General features: G+C 37.5%; 1 pseudogene; it reads right to left on the reverse strand.

The window, feature by feature from the left end:
- Positions 1-15,771, reverse strand: part of LOC115599081 — a 146,797-nt pseudogene extending 131,026 nt beyond the window's left edge.
- Positions 15,772-16,154: the final 383 nt, after the last annotated feature.

Consider the following 16,154-nt stretch of genomic DNA (forward strand, 5'->3'; position numbering starts at 1 on the left):
TAGTGTCTATAATTTCAGTCTCCACACTATTTATAGAAACACATTACGGCACCTTTTTCACTCCCTCTATATCTAACATGCACAGTGATGTAAATGTCTTGGCTTCATGACCATGTTTATGCTTCTCCTTCTGACACCAGAGGCAGCTTCTTTCAGCACTTCTTCTTGCAGACTAAGGGACCAGCCATCTCACTATTAAACCAGTGATGTGATAAATGGGTTTGGCCTTAAAAAGACCTATTCATCTCATCCACTTACTGGAATTTGTAGATTGGTTCATAAGCTGCAATTCCAGCGCACGTATTTTTAAAGAACATTAGCCTAAATATAACTACTATTCTCTTAATGAAAACTGTTATGGAAGTGGTCATAGGGAAGAGATTCTCATTTTGACATGAAAGAATAAAGAATACATGACAAATATGACTGTGATCTCTGCTGGCAGTAACTTCCACTGCTGAGAAATATGGCAGCCCCAGGTGATTTGTAACATCAGCAAGGGATACAAAGGAAGTACATTGTGAATCAGCCAGAAAACATCAAAGACACTCGTCATGACACTGGAAAACATGAAAAATTAAATAGTAGTGTATCTGAAGAAAGATATATTTTAAATCTCTGTCTTAATTAATTCTCAGTTTTATTAACCAGTCTTTAAAGTAGCTATGTGATGCTGAGAAACTTGCATTTACAACACAAAAATCTCTTTCCACAGAGCAGACTGCTTGTAATACACCACATTTGAATCTTCGTCTGAGGCAGGTGATGTTTTCCTGTGGCCTTAAGAGAGAAGTTTTATGTTTGGGGGGTGGTTACATTTCACAGAGCTTTTTCATTTCATCTGTAGTTGTCACTGATGAGAACTGAGTATAAAAAGAATATGGTGAAGGGTCTCTTTATCCCATTCATTATTTTGCTCTTTTAGTGTTTAACTCCTGTAGTGCATTTTCTAATTATTCAAAACCAGTTCATTGCATTAGACTTTACAGGGGAGATATTTTGCCTTTGAAAATTGGAAACCTGATGACAGACAATAGGAAACTGTAGAATTATTTTTTGGCAGCATAAAATTCTTTCACTTTGCAGAGCTGAAAAATACAAGGCACGGTGGGCTGACAAATGAGAGCTGGTGGGACATACACTATTAAACCTACCAGCTAGAGGTAACCTTTGGTCTGGTGATTAAATTGTGGTATGACACGAGCATAGATCACATTATTTCCACTTAACTGATTGAGGAGAGGTTATTGCCCACCATTTCTATTTCAGTATAATTAAAATTATTCATTTCATAAAGAATGACCAATGAAATGTAAACTTTAAAAACAATGACATAAAATTTAAGAAAAGAAACAATCGCTTTAGCTGATGTATTGGAAGAAGAGTTCTGTACCTCTCATAGAGGTACAACATAACTACAACTAACTGCAGTTGACTCAGTGTTATTCATTCAATGGCTGTTGATCTGAGAAGTGATTTAATGAAATTATGAAATTATTTTTTATTAAGCGTTCATTAACTACTTCTAAGTAACCTACAATGAATGCATATATTTAATTTTAATTCTCATCAAACAGCATGCAAGATAATAACAAAATAAAAATAAAATAATATTCTTATAAGAAAATCTTGGGGTTTTTTTGTAAGTATTAAACTGCATTATTACAACCTTTCCTCTGCAGGAACTTAACATAATTCCTAACCAAATATAAAACATAGACTAAATTGTCTAAGAGAACAAGCAGGTTGTCTTGTAAGGAAAAGGGCAGTAGGAGGAGGCAATATCAGCCAGACTGGCAAGGCAGGGACATCCCCAGAGAGGTCCCACCACCCTAAGCAATAGTCTGTCAGTATTTTTTAGCAGTGTTTTTCTTCTGCTCATTATTTTTCTATTCTGTTTCTGTTTTTTTATTCTAAACAGATCATCCTCATGGCTGCTCACGTCAGAAATGAAGTCAGCAAGAGGGCATCAGGGCTGAGATCATCAGGGACATGGCTGGGAAGGGACAGGGCTGAAATGTAATTCTAGAATGAGGGAGAGAGCCATAGATTTTCACTTTTCAGTGAAGCAGGGCCACCCCAGGTAGTCTTTCTGTGCCCCTTTGTCACACAACGGGTTCATAGGAAGTTTCAGCTCAGAAACTTTACTGGCAACTCAAGGAACTAAACCAAAAATAGATTCCTAGCTTGACATTAAACTGCTTTTCAGGTCCAAGTTATGTCAAAATGTACAAATGAAGAGTGAAGTCGGACTTTTTAGAAGTTTATGTACAAACATTACAGGACAGATTTTATTGTTTTCCTACCTCACATAAATATTTATTTTCTACATTCAAATCCTGCTTATTCATATGTGAATAAAAAAATTGAAAAGAAATCAACTTTATATTGAATAGTATCAAAAGTTCACATTTCAGCACAGATTTAGAATCTCTGATTTTCCAGCTCCAAATAATGCTAGTAGCATTACAGACTAAATTAATCTGGGAAGATGCACACTACAGAGAAAATTTAAAGAGGTGCCTGAGGAAGGGAGCTTGGAATTCAGCTACAGAAGCAATTGCTCTACATGAGGACTTTCAGGGGTCAAACCAGGCAGATGATTTCTGAGGATTTTCACACTTCAAAGAAGATGGAAGAAGTCGCAGATGGTAATGCCTTGGGAAAAGATGAACCTTCTCCTGTTACAACAAAAAAGGATATTTAGAACCATAAAAATATAACATATTTTTATATGTAAATATAGTAGAAATAAAATGTATTTATGATTATAATATAAAATACATTCTATAATCTAATAATGTTCCATGAAATAGTAATATTTATCATATGCTCTGTAGTTGAGGAAAGAAATAGTCTTAACATAATAAGGAATTATGAGGAATAGGAAAAGCAATAGAGAAAAAGAAATCAGTCAAAATATTGAAGACTAAAAATACGTGATGGTTCTGAATGGTTCACTTTCCATGAGGTTCCAAATAATAATGATACTGAAGTATTTTGTGTTCTACTATATAAATATTATTCATCTGTATATAGTGTATATAGTGTATATAGTATAGGAACTGTTGTTATTCTAACAACATATGTTATGTTTGAACCAGAGGAGGTAAAATAAGTCTTTAAATGCAAATAGATATTCCTTAAAATTCCTCTGAAAAAATATTATGATTATTGTAACCAAAAATTATGGAAAACACAGCAATCTATTGAAAATTAAGCATGCTAAATTAAATCATTAAATTAAAAAAAACAAACAAGTGCTTTTAGGACTACTTGACTTCAAAACTCAATGAGGTTTTAGATATGGTATGGATACTGGCACTTGCATAAAGTAACTTTAATAAATGCTTCATATAAAATGCTCAGTGATGCACATTTTATCTACTAGGTGATGTAAATAATCATTATTATTATTTTGTAAATTGAAGGAAAAGAAAGAAAAAAGTGTCAGAAGTTATGGGCAAAAGGTGACAATGAATGATGAAACTTGTCTACTCTTTCATTTTATCATCTGCCTTTTCATTCTTATAAGACAAGCATTTGACATAAATCTTTAGATTAACCTGTTTTCCAGATGCTAGATTTATATTCTGATCTGAAAGAACAAAGAAGAGATGGTATTAAGGGGGCAGTCTGAAGTCAAATTTTTAATTTAGCACTGAATACTTTGCTTTTATCTCTATATACAAAGGGCAGACAATAGCCTGAGTTTAAGAGAAATCACCTGGTTTTTTGCTGAACTTCAATAATAGTATTCATCACAAATAGTCGAAATATTTGTCTTGTCTATTTGTAAAATCAGCTTTGCTTGTTTGTTTTGTAAAAACATTCTTTCACATTACAGTAGAATGGATGAGCCCACCAGTGCAAATGTGTTTCAGAATTTCATATATATTTATCCACCTGTAAATTAATTATTTTCAGGACCACAGAAAATGAAATTTAAAAAAAAAGTTCTTTCTTTCCTTAAAATGCTACTTTGTGTAGATACAAAAAACCAAAACCAAACCAAAACAGAAACAAAACAGAAACAAACAAACAAAAATACCATGAAAAAACCCAAACCCCCGAGCTATTATGTTATTAATTTTTAGGGTAATATTTGAGATTTCAAAGGATGTTAATTTTGTTCTTGCATGTATTTCCTGATATATGATCTATTAATCCTCTGATTGCATTGTGAGAATGATGTAACTCAAAAGATGTCATATGCATTTAGAGAAAAACAAAGGGTGGCCGTCCTACCAGTGCTTTGAAAGCTTCACTTTTCAAAAGCAAGTCAGATTTTTCAATTCATATTTGAGAACCCAAAAGTATATTTCGAGTACTACATTTTTCTCTACTTTTTGTCTTCTTTATTCGGTACACTATTTATATAAATTAGAATGAATTGCAGCTAATTAACTCTTAATTAACTCCTACTTTAAAGGTCAGATGGAGATTTAGTTGGGGATTCTAAATCAAATTTGTTTCTTTATGACCATTAGCATCCTATATTAAGTCTCAGCTGTGAAACAGACTGAAATTCTCTTAGTCAGCAGGGGCAGTTCTCTAATTGGTTCTGTGTGCTGTAGGCATTTTTCACAGGTTCCAGTGCAGTGTCCCAAATGAAACAATATCCAGGGTAAAACCAAGATAGATATTAATCCTATTCAATATAAGGTTTAAGACAAAGTATTATATGTAAGAATATGCTAATTTATTGCAGGAAGTAAATAAATGTGTTTCATGAGCAATTTTTTTTAAAGTTTCAATTTACTTATTCCAGGAGTCCTTCTTTGTTTCTCTTTTGATTTTGATTCAATCAACTGACTGCTCAGTTCAAAATATTCAGTTCCATCTAGGTCACTTTTCGGCTGTCAGCATTTTAACTGTTATCCTGATTAAATTTCAGAACAACTGTACAAGTGAAAGATCATATAAGGAATACAGAAAGCACATTTGCTAATAGATGTAACAGCATTTTTCACCAGCAAAGAAGTTGAACTAGTTTCTAACTTTGGAAGGAAGTCTCTTTTGATAATGATGGAAAACAATATTTTTCTATTTTAAAAGAAAGAAAGTCGACTGTTTCTGTAAGTCTGCAATGTATATATATTTATATTGCTAAATATAATTAATTTTAGATTAATATTTGTTACTGAAATGTATTTATAGTAATATCTGAAAGTTCATAAAATCTGACCACATTTAGATGTTTTTGTTATAGATTAATACTTTTTTTTTCAATTTTTTTTTTCCTATCTTGTTCCTGTTTTTCTGATTTTGGTATTGATTTTCTTGGTTTATTTCCTATTTCTGTCTCTTCCTTTAGATATATTAACTGGTATATATTAACAGCTTATGTTAACAGCTTATGTTAACTGTTAAATACAGTTAACTGATAAATACTGTATATTAACTGATACTATACAACTGATAAACTGATAAATACTGTATTAACTGATAAATTAACTGATTAAATTAACTGATAAATACTGTAACACCTGGCATTTGAAAAACTGAATAATTTTTCATTACTAAGAAAGTACAAGGCTAAGAATGAAATTTTCACTGTTTTTTAAGTGTTGTAGTTCAGTTAATAACAATAACCAGGTATTAGCACTCACAGATGTAGTGAAAGTTTAGAATAATGAAAAAGGCACTTTAAAAATGTTAAATTAATTTATTTATTTTATTAATTATTATTATTTTTAAGAATCCAAACAATAGTTAGGGGAAGGTAACATCTTGTAGCTTTTTTAGCTACAATAGCTACAATCTAGGTTAGACATTAGGAAGGAACTCTTTTCTTTGTGGATGGTTGAAACAGGTTGCTCAAGGAAGTTGTGGCTGCCTGTGGCCTGGAAGTGTCCAAGGCCAGGTTGGATGGACCTTGAGCAATCTGGTCTAGTGGAAGGTGTCCCTGCCCATGGAGGGGGTTTGGAACTAAATGATCTTTAAGGTCCTTTCCATTTTTAGTTTTTAGTTACAAATGGTTCATTGGTAAGCAAGCTGAAATCTCTTTGAACTAAAGACTATTTAAGAGTTACATTTCAGGCACCTACTGAACTATAATAACAGTGTAGGAAAGTATCAAACTTTTACCTAATAACAATAGTAATAATATGAACCCAAAGGGATATGAACAATTATGCAGAGCAGGCAATCCTGGCACCTGACAGAAATGGGCAGAAGACCCTGCAGGCTGGAAACCAGCACTGCATGGCTGGGATTGCCATGCTGACTCACCCAATCTTACTCCCAAACTGTATCTTCTCTCCTGTGGTGAAAAGAGATCATTTAATTCAATAGTGAATCCTTCTGTCAGGTGCAAGGTAACTTCTACACAGCTCACAGATACCTGTAATATGGGCTCTAATGGATATTCAGGAATGGGATTTGAGATTGCAGCAGGACCCTACTTTCAAGAAGGGATTGATGCAACCAAGGCCTTGTGGCAGACATTGCTCAAATTTGGTAGTATACCCCAAATTCCAAAGTGTGAGTGTGAGGGGGGCTGAAGGTTGGTAAGAAGTTTAGGTAACTATGTAAGAGCAAGGTAAGAAATAAGAACCTCTTGATTTCCCAAAGAGAGCCCCTTTGTTGTGGGCTTGTTTCTTTGTGTACTAGTTTCTAATGGAAAAATATACCAACCCTGGAGGAAGAGTGATCTGGTAAACAAAAGTAAGTGCTCCCAACTGAGAACCAGAGGTATGTACAGTCCTCCTTCTGCTCCAATAGCGATGAAGGGGCTTTGTTCCCTCATCAAGAATAAGCAGCCTCATCACAATTATTAAAGAAGAACAAAGGGAGGAGAGGGTCCACCCCAGAGGCTGGCCAAAGGATGTGGCTTTGGGAGTGGGACAGAGGAGTCAAGGTGCTGCTGCGGAGGGTAGGTGGTTGCAATGATATCTCAGCCCCTGCTCCTAAACCCTGCTGACATTGCACAACCTGAGAGGGAGCACAAACTGCAAAAAGGGGAAGGAGTGATCATGTGGTTGCTGAGATGCTGTGAGGTGAGAGCTGAAGAGGCAGAATTAACACTGAGACATGGTCTCAAGGGGCAAACAGTTGTAACTGTTGTCTGGTAACTGTCTGTCTGTTGTAACTGTAGTGTTGTCTGGCCAGTGAAAAAGCCAAGTAGGGAGTGGTGGCTAATGATGGATCAGCAAGCCCTCAATGAAGTGACCCTACCTTTGTCTGCTGATGTCCTGGATGTGTTTCATATGCAATATGAACTGGAAGCAAAAAAAGATAGATGGAATGACAACATGGACAAAACAAACACCTTCTCTATTCCCACAAAGGAGGAATGGAGACACATCTTGCTTTCACCTGGCAAGGAATCCAGTACTCTGGCAGCAATAACCCCACAGGCAGAAGCATCATTCCACCATTTAGTATGGATTATTCTAAGAAACCTTAGAGGTAGATGGTACCCCAGGACACATACAAAACATTGAGGACATTGTCCCCCAGTGACAAACACCGTAGCTATGTAATTAGCCCTAGAAGTGGCTCAACAAAAAAAATAGCCCTCGCTGTATGTCTACTATAATGAGGTATTTCTACACCTATGCTGATGGCCAGTGCTGTGCGCAGAAAGTTAGAATGATGGAAGAAACACAGATGAAAGTCAGTGTAAACCTGTCAAGGGAGCAGCTTGGTTATAAGGGTAGGCCAATTAATTAACAAATTACCCACCAATCACAGTGATAGCTGCAAATGTATCAGTCACAGCTAAAAATGGGAAACTCCCAAGAACATCTTTGGTGAGCAGATTGTGAGCACCAGTGGTGGCAATGGCAAGTTTTTTGGTCCTGTTTGACACTGAAGAGACCAGTCAAGAATCAAATATTCTCTGCAACATCATAACACAGAAAATATTTGGGGTAATATTTGGGGTAATACAGGAGAAACTGGTGATAGGGCAAGTACCTGTGGGAGCACTTGCTTAGCCCCAGGAGATGCTCAGCTTCTGTACTGGAACAGACTGTCTCTCCCATGGTACATGGAAATAGAGTAATTTACAAAAATTTGTATAGATTTGTGATTGATATCTAAGTTCATATTGTCTCCCCAGTGTCAAATTGATCTTTAAACATGATAGTTTGGTACACGACCCTAGGAAGTAGAAAACCCCTCATCATGAATGGGATTTTAGCCACACCCCCAGCTATCCTTGTAAAATTTAGCTATTAGGACATAAAGAGACAAAGAAGATAGTCAGCAGGGCATAACTACAGCCATATGAGAGGAATTAATGTAAAGGGAACTCTGAATCTTAGTTTCTCCTACCTGTGTTCTTCATCCATTTGTAGCCGTCAGGGATTCCTACAGAGAAAATGCCTGCCTTCCACAGAAGCTAGGAAATTGGAAGAATGGAAAATAATAGAATCATAACTTTGCCTCTTCTAGTTAAAGCACTCCTCCAGGATGTGAGAAGTGAAAGATCAAATCTGTAAAATGAGCCTGAGGCCTTGTCTTGAACTTCTAAAGTAAATGTTTCAGAGACACAATTTTTTTAGGTAAAAGAAGCTGCTTCCTAATTTTTCCATCATAAAATATGAAAGCTGAAATGAAAGTAGAAAGCAAATTCACCATATCTTATCACCAGGGTCTTATGTTTTTCTTAGATATTCCTTGATTGAAAGGAGTATTAAATCATACTACAGTCTTACTTCCTGACATAGAATTGAGTTCTAAGCTCCAAAGTATTTACAAAATCCTTGCCTCTGAGTATTTTCAGGAAGTTCATCTTGTCAAAACCAAAATTTTATTCTAGTAACTTAAAAGAGCCAGGAAAAAAATATGAAATCACAAGATTATTAGATATGGATGTAAGGGGCCAGATGGAGGAAACCCCTCCATCAGGACACTCTTAGGCTGCTCCACAGGGAATGTGGAAAAGTCACCTTTGCAAACCTCACCTATCCAAAGCCTCATCAGCATTTCCGACGGGATTGCTGGAGAGGAAGGAGACAGATAGGGTCTGCATATGGCTTAGGGTCTGAGAGAGATAAGGATTGGAGAGTGAAGTGGTTGGAGGTCTGTCCCAGTTGTTCAATCTGATATGTCTCAACCACGTTTACTAAGTGAAACAGGTTTATAGCATGAGGGGCTGCATTGGTGGGCTTGGGAGTCTTATCAGCATCAACCCCACTCCATTGGCTGGCTCAATGCTTGGATTTGCTCTTTGCTTTGCTCCCTTTGCTATTCAGTCTCTGAATTGAATGGGACACCTCCAGCCTCTTGCTGATAACAGGAAACTGACTAACTGATGCTAATGACAGCTCTCCTCCTGGGAAGGAACACTGGAAAAATGAGATTTCCCTCTCCTTGGGCCACAAAGGAGTAGTGAATCATTTTCCTGTAACAGCAGGAATCTTGGGGCATATAAAAAAAACTGAGGTTCCCATTTGGTCCTTCACTGACTCACCACTCTGCATCAGGCCCTGTCCAAAATTGGGAAAAAAACCCTTCACCAGACACCTCTGGACCCGTGGTGGTGGTTTTCTCATACTCCCTCATTCTTTTCTTTCTTTCATGCTTTCTTACCCTTTTATTTCCTTTCCTCTCCCTCTCTCTTTTCCTTTTCTCTTTTTCTGCTCTTGCCTTGCAACATATTTGTCATATCTTCACAGGGTTATGTCACTTTGCTTTTGTTATTTGTCAAATAAAACTTTATGCTTGCACTTGACCCTTGGTCGTTGGACTTTGTTCTCATGGATAAAACAAAAAATAAAACCCAAAAATTTAAGTTACTTTGAACTGTAACAATGGGAGACACCTGGGGAGGTTTTTCTTCAAACGTCTGCTCTGAGCAGATAAAATTGTCCAGAGCTTGATACAGTCCAGTCTTGAAAGTCTCTGAAGATCGAGTCTTCATAACCTCTCAGGGCAACCTTCTTTGCTCTCTGATTTTCTTCATGGTGTAAAGATTTCTCTTTAGAGAGCTTGAGCTCTCGTCTCAATTTATGCTCATTGTCACTGGTTCTGCCACCATAGACCACTGTGAATAACTTGGCTCTGTCTCCTTGGTGACCTCCATGTAGACAGCAAGGGCTGTTCCAGCATATTAACTGGCCCTCCTATTAGGTGCCATGTGAAGACTTTATTTGCCAGCCCCTTGTTCAGTTTTCTGGCTCACTGATTAAGATGTTGAAAAGAGTAATTCCCAGGATAGACCACATATTCAGTTTCTTCCCCTGGGATCACAGTTATCTGAATTAGCTTAAGTCCACTGGCCTGAAATCCAGGATCAGTACATTGCTTCTTGTTCCTTGGAGATGACCAGTCCTATCTCACAATTAAACAGGACCCAGTGCTTATACAAACTAAGATCACAGAACTACAGAAGTGTCATGGTTGGTAAAGACCTCTAAGATCACTATATCCCAAATAAAATAAACCAAGATAAACCAGAAATCACTAGACAGTGTCCACTAGAGAATGTCCTGAAGTGCCACATCTACACTGTTGTAAGTATCTCCAGGGATGGTGATTCCAGCACCTTCCTGGGCAGCCTGTTCCAGCACCTAGCTACTCTCTCAGAATGAAATTCTTCCTAATATCTAATTGAAACCTCTGCTGGCACAATCTCAGGCCATTTCCTCTAGCACTGTCATTATTCACTTGAGACAAGAGGCCGATACTCACCTCACTACAACCTCCTTTCAGGTAATTGTAGAAAGCAACAAAAGAAAAAAAGAAGAAAAGGTCTCCTCTCAGCACCCTCCAAATTGAACAATCCCAGTTCTCTCAGCCTCTCCTCATAGAACTTTTTCTCCAGACCCTTCACCAGCTTGGTTACTCTGCTCTGAACTCTCTTCAGCCACAAAATGTCCTGCTTGTAATGAGGGGCCCAGAGCTGAACACAGCACTCAAGGTGTAGTCTCACCAGTGCTGAGTTCTGGGACATTATTACTTCCTTTCTTCTTCTGGACACACTATTCCTGATACAAGCAAGGATATTACAGTGAGATTCACACACACAAAAAAATTATAGGCACTCTTCCCTAACTCTTCAGGCATTTTAGCAGCCTTCCAGGGTTTTGTGTCATATTGTCTATCTCTCAGTATAATGAGATGCAAAAGTCAGTGTAAAGAATAATCATAAAACAACTTGAATCACTTTAAGAACCCCCAGCTATTTTGCTCCCAAAGCTTCTTATAGCCTGTGGTTCCCAACTTCTAAGTAAGAATAGCCTGTGAACCTAGCTGAAGCCTGGAGATTTCTTAGCCTGCATATAATGTTAAGCTTGAATTCAGAAACAGTCCCAGAACACAGACATTCTTAAGATGTATTCAGGTTATCATTACCTCAAAAGTATTTAAAAACTATCTTTGGAACTTGATTCCCAAAGAAAAGCATTGACTTTGATGGGGTTTGGATCAGGACCTAAGAGAAGAGTCATCTGAACTCAATGCAGCTTTACAAAGAATTTCAGTGAAATAACATCACAGTAGAAAGACAGGCAGAGTGAGAGTCTTTCACTAGTTATCTTAAGAATCAGAACACATCCAGTGGGAATGAAACCATCAGTTTGGGACAATAACCTTAGTAGGAAAAAATATAAATCAGATAAGTTTTTATTTCCTTAATGAGTAGCAAAAAGTCAATTTTTTTCTGAATTATAATTAGGAAGTATAAATATACCTTTTTTTTTGCATCTGCCTTTGACATATACAACATTCTTGGAACCCATTCTAATGTTTCAAATAAAAGTGAATAGGTAAAAATGCATAATTCATAAGCAAGATGCTGTACTTCTCTCTATGGAGACTTAAATGAACCCTGCAGCTGCCTAGTCACAAGTGTGACCAACATACAACAATATTTTTTCTGCAGTTCTTGACTATGCCAATGAAATTTCAAGTTATTTTAAGTTTGTTTGGTTTTTTTTTTTTTTTCAGTTTACCATATATTAAACACTTGTGTTCCTCTAAAACAAAACAAATGAAATCATACAGCTCTCGGACAAATATGTAAAAATAAGTGTTGTCTCTGAAATTTGGTAAATTTAAGAGTGAAACTCTTTTCTAAATGAAATTGACCTTTAAGTATGATAATTTTGCAGATGTTTTTTGTGCAAATTACTTTAGACTGTGTGCTAAAGAAAGCAGCTTAACTAAGAAAGCTTCTACTACCTAATATTATACAAACTTAGTGGATAATTAAAAAAAAAATCAGTGATACCTTTGCCTCAAATAACATACGAATATCTACAGCTAAGATTGTGTCAACATTCATATTAAAGTAAATTTATTCTAAAGAAATTCCCTAGAGACTTATTTACAAGATCTCAACTTCTAAACTCATTATCATGGTGGAGGAAGCATCTTATAACCTACAACTCCCTCATGCACCTGCACTGTATTTACACAGGGAGGCAGGAGTTGTTGGGAAGGATTTTTTCTGTTGTGTCCAGCTCCAAGCATTCCCAGGAAAAGGCTGCAAGGGCACAGGCAGGCAGTAGAAGAAGTTATCCTCCCAGGCACTCTCACCTTTATGGACACAGTCCATCCCAATGTCTGGCTACAGCCTTGGCTTGAAGTTACTCACAGAAAATCTTTGGCAGGCACTAAACAGCTCATCTACCAGCTCCTCCACCAACTTGTATATATCAGCCATGTACAACCACTGGATGTGATCAGCCAAAGTATTTGCCCAGATCACACGTGTTGCCAGAGTCATGGTCTCCTACCTCTTCCTCCTCCTCCTTTTGATGGCAGGGCTGCCCTTGCAACTGCTTTCTGGCTTACAGCTCCTTTTCTTAGCCCTCCAGCAGACCCACAGGAGAAAGACCAGGGCTCCTGCCCCAAGACCAGAGGCCGAGAACAAACCTTACTGGAAGGCAGATAGCTACAGGACTTCTCTGGCCACCTTGTCCTGCTCCTGAGCCTGCTCTCCATCCTGCAGCAGCTGCATCACCTTCCAGCTCAGCAGCTCTGCTCACTATTGCATGAACCCATGCATGGCTGCACCCAGCTCATCATCCAACTCCGGTGGGTTCTGGACAGTACCCAGCACACCAAGGGTGAGGAAGACAATGACAGCCCTGGCATGGAGGAGAGGGGGCTCAGTGGGGTGGGCAGGAGCAAGCTGGCAGTGGGGGCAGTGGGGGCTGGAGCCACAGGGACTAGGGGGGAGGTATGAGAAGGGGTGAGGGGACTAGGTGGCATGGTGCTCTATCCAAGATGTTGTCCTGAGTAGAAGGACCTTCACTCCAGGGAGGAAAAAGCCCTGGGAATGGGCTTTTCTGTACTAACCCTTGTCCAGCTCAGTCTCCCTGCTGCATACACGCTCACTCCTGGCCCACTCTATGCTTCAGCAGCCCTGTCTGCTGGTATTTCTGGTGAGAGCCCCATTTTGACCCATCCTCTATGCTGTCGGAGATCTCTCCTCTTTACTCCACTCCTTTCCTCTCCTTAATTTACTTTCCTTTTCCCTTTCCTGATCCCTTATTTCCTCAGGGTCTCTCAGCAAATGTTCATTAGAACCTTCTTCCTATCAATACCCAAATGCTAGTCCTTTCGTAATGGAAAAGTTTCTCATTGCTACATGTGATCAAGGAATTGGGTGAAGAAAACTTAACAGAATAAAATATATGCATAAAGAAAAGAGTATTTCAAAGAGAAGAAAGAATATGTCACAGTTTGAGTGCCTGACTAGATTAGAACTGCAGTTTCATGTATTTCCCTTGCATATAGTTTTTGAAAATAAGCCTAGTGATGCTATTACTGAAATTCATCTACATTACAACTGGGCAAATTAATCTCTGAAAATGAAGTTATCCATTCAGTGTAAGTGTAATTTTTAATTGCTGAGGGCTGTTCCCGTTGAGTTTTCTAAATATATATTTGGGTTTGCTTTCTAGTTAGCCACCAGTGTCATATTGTATCATTACTATGCCTTTCAGGTTACAAACACCACAAATAAATAAAAAATACACTGCACATAAGTAATGTCATCTATATGTGATTTGTCCTAACTTGCCTAAGAAAGAAAAAGACTTTCAAGGATCTTTCTTATCTTCTTATCTTATATATAGAAGTAGAAAAAAAGAAACATGTAAAAGGAGTCCGTACTGTTCTGCTCGTCTGTTGATTACTTTTGGACAGAGACTGTCTCTTTTTTTTTAGGACACATAATGTCTTTACATGGAAAAATTAGTGATTTTTTTGGTGTGAAATTATCTACAAGGGACTAGATACAACATGTTAGGTATGCTGACATGAAAATCCAGATGATATCAAGATTCTCTACCAGTATTTTGAACTGGACAGATGGCAGCAAAGTTGAATCCAAGAGCTATAAACACACCATAGATTTATCTTAATATGATCTTAATCAAAGCTCTACAGTAGTTTAGTACATTGCTTGTCTGACTACCCACACATATCTTTGCCTGAAGAGGCCATGCATTTAAATCTGTATGCAAATAAAATCTTTATAGCTTTCACAGTTTAATTTATATGTATATATTTTCTCTTGGGAATCCTACATGTTACATTTTGCCTGCCTAATTAGATAGCCTTTTAAAAATGGTTATATCTATATATAGATGTATGTGTTTATATGTAACTTACCCTTAATACAGGACACCCCTTAAAAAACTTAGCTGTGATATTAAAAGAAAAGACAAAATCAAATCAAGTCTTAGACAATAAAATGCAAGTCTGCCTGAATTATGACATTTTCCTTTTACAACATAACTGAAACACTTTATGCACTCTTTAGGTGACTGTGGTATACTGAATATTCATTAGGACATAACAAATGCAAGGACATTTAGAATATTTCCCACCCCCACCCCCCGCTCCCTCCGGAGTCTAATTTAGAAACTTTTAGCATGTTTTAGCAATTCCTCTCAAATTTACATTTTGTACTTATTGAGAGACTCATCTATTAATGCACGTCACAACTCTATTATACTCACTAGCTTTTCATACTTCCACTCCAAGTGTGAAATAAAAGAGCTGAAATTAGTACAATTTACAGCAATGTGCTTCCTAAACAAGTAAGTGTGAGGGTTTTTTGCTCTGACAGAGTGCTGCTATAAAGGACAATGTTTTCAACAAAAACACTTGTTTATTTTGTGGATAGTATATTAAGCAATACATAACATTCCTGTTAGTTAATAAATCGGAAATGTCAAATAAGTCTGCTTTGATAAATTCTGAAATATTTGAAACCATATATATTAACTGACAAGCTTATAGATGGTGAATAAAAATGAGATGTTTATTAATTTTTATGAATAGGGGGAAAAATATATTTACTGCCATTGAACACCAGCATTAGCTCTGTAAAGGAACCAATTCATTCTCTAGGTCTGACATTGCCTAATTTGTTTTGTAAATATTTATTTTCAATTTAGTATATTAAAAAAGCTAAGTTTTAAATAGAAGAAAGTCCTATAAAAGTGAGGAAAAGTAATGAAGTTGAATCCACCATTGCCTTAGATGGACACCCTCGAGTAGATGTCCTCATATCCTTCTTACATTGAGGCACCCAAACCTGCAGACAGTACTTGAGGTGGGGCTGCACTGGTGGGACAATCACCTCTCTTGACCTGTGCAGTGCTTGATGTACCTCAGGACACAGATGCCCCTTTCAGCTGCCAGGGCACACTGTTGCCTCATATTCAACTTGCCATCACCCCAAGCCTGCAGATCTCTTTCCATGGGGCTGCTTTCCAGCTTCTCATCCCTCAGTTTGTAACCAGTATGTTTAGGTCCTGCCTCACCTGTATAATTGTCCCCCCGGAGAAGTCTTTTCATTATCGCTACCTTTGAAAAAAAGTGTACTATTCACTAGTACACTACATGTAGAAATACACCACAAAACGTGAAAAGTCTGCAAAGGTGTTTTGTGGCTTTTGGTGGGTTAGGCTTGATGAACAGATGAGCTCTTATCCATCTGTCTGCTCACTCCAGTGCTTCAGCTGGGTAGAAAGCAGGGAGAACACGGTTATCAAGTACATGAAAAGAGATAAAGACAAGGAGGAGATCGCTAACTAATTAACATCTAGGGCAAACCAAACTGAACACAGGCAAAACCAATTTAATTCATTGCCTGTTCAATATTCTGTCACTGATTCAGGTAGTAGGAAGCAAAGAGACAAGCACTAAACCAACGCTTTTCCTCCCCCTTTCTCAGACTC

Source organism: Calypte anna, chromosome 1, assembly GCF_003957555.1.
Source record: "Calypte anna isolate BGI_N300 chromosome 1, bCalAnn1_v1.p, whole genome shotgun sequence".
NCBI lineage: Eukaryota > Metazoa > Chordata > Aves > Apodiformes > Trochilidae > Calypte > Calypte anna.